Below are 1,491 nucleotides of genomic sequence, written 5' to 3' on the forward strand. Positions count from 1 at the left end.
CCTCCTCTCATTTATCTCTCCACCCTGCAGGCTCTCTGCCTCTATTCCTAAAGAAGGGCTTTTGCCCGAAACGTCTATTTTCCTGCTCCTCGGATGCTGCCTGAACTGCTTTTCCAGCACCACTCTAATCTAGAATCTGGTTTCCACCTCCTCTCATTTATCTCTCCACCCTGCAGGCTCTCTGCCTCTATTCCTAAAGAAGGGCTTTTGCCCGAAACGTCTATTTTCCTGCTCCTCGGATGCTGCCTGAACTGCTTTTCCAGCACCACTCTAATCTAGAATCTGGTTTCCAGCATCTGCAGCCCTTGTTTTTACCTGTAGTCCATATAGATCACGTCCACCGCTCTGCTCTCATCAAACTTCTTCATTACTTCTTCAAAAAACTCAATCAAATTCGTGGGACATGATTTCCCATGCCCATAGCCATATTGACTATCCCTAATTAGTCCTTGCCTTTCCAAATGCATGTAAATTCTGTCTCTCAGGATTCCCTCCAACAACTTGCCCACCACTGATGTCAGGCTCACTGGTCTATACTTGCCTGCTTTTTCCTTACCACCTTTCTTAAATAGTGGTACCACATTAGCCAACCTCCAATCATCCGGCACCTCACCTGTAACTATTGATGATATAAATATCTCAGCAAGGAGCACAGCAATCACATCCCTAGCTTCCCGCAGAGTTCTGGGGTACACCCGATCAGGCCCTGGGAATTTATCCACTTTTATGTGTTCAAGACATCCAACACGTCATTCTCTGTAATATGGATATTTTTCAAGATGTCACCATCTATTTCCCCACATTCTGTATCTTCCATGTCCTTTTCCATAGTAAACACTGATGCAAAATACTTGTTTCGTATCTCCCACATCTCCTGTGGTTCCACACATAGGCTGCCTTGTTGATCTTTGAGGGGTCTCATTTCTCTCCCTTTTGTCTTTAATATATGTATAAAATCCCTTTGGATTCTCCTTAACCCTATTTGCCAAAGCCATCTCCCCATGTCTGCGTGGGTTTCCTCCGGGTGCTCTGGTTTCCTCCCACAATCCAAAAATGTGCAGGTTAGGTGAATTGGCCATGCTAAATTTCCCATAGTGTTAGGTGAAGGGGTAAATATAGGAGAATGGGTCTGGGTGGGTTATGCTTCAGCGGATCAGTGTGGACTTGTTGGGCCGAAGGGCCTATTTCCACACTGTAAGTAATCTAATCTAAGCTCACGTCCTCTTTTTGTCTTCCTCATTTCCCTCTTAAGAATACTCCTACAGCCTTTATACTCTTCTAAGGATTGACTCAATCTCTCTGTCTATACCTGACGTATAGTTCCTTTTTTTTTGTTAACTAAAACCTCAATTTCTCAAGTCATCCAGCATTTCCTCCACCTCCCAGCCTTGCCTTTCACCCTAACAGGAATATACTGTTTCTGGACGCTCATTATCTCATTTTTGAAGGCTTTCCATTTTCCAAGCTGTCCCTTTAACTGCGAACATCTGC

This window comes from Chiloscyllium plagiosum, chromosome 40 (genome assembly GCF_004010195.1).
Source record: "Chiloscyllium plagiosum isolate BGI_BamShark_2017 chromosome 40, ASM401019v2, whole genome shotgun sequence".
Classification (NCBI taxonomy): domain Eukaryota; kingdom Metazoa; phylum Chordata; class Chondrichthyes; order Orectolobiformes; family Hemiscylliidae; genus Chiloscyllium; species Chiloscyllium plagiosum.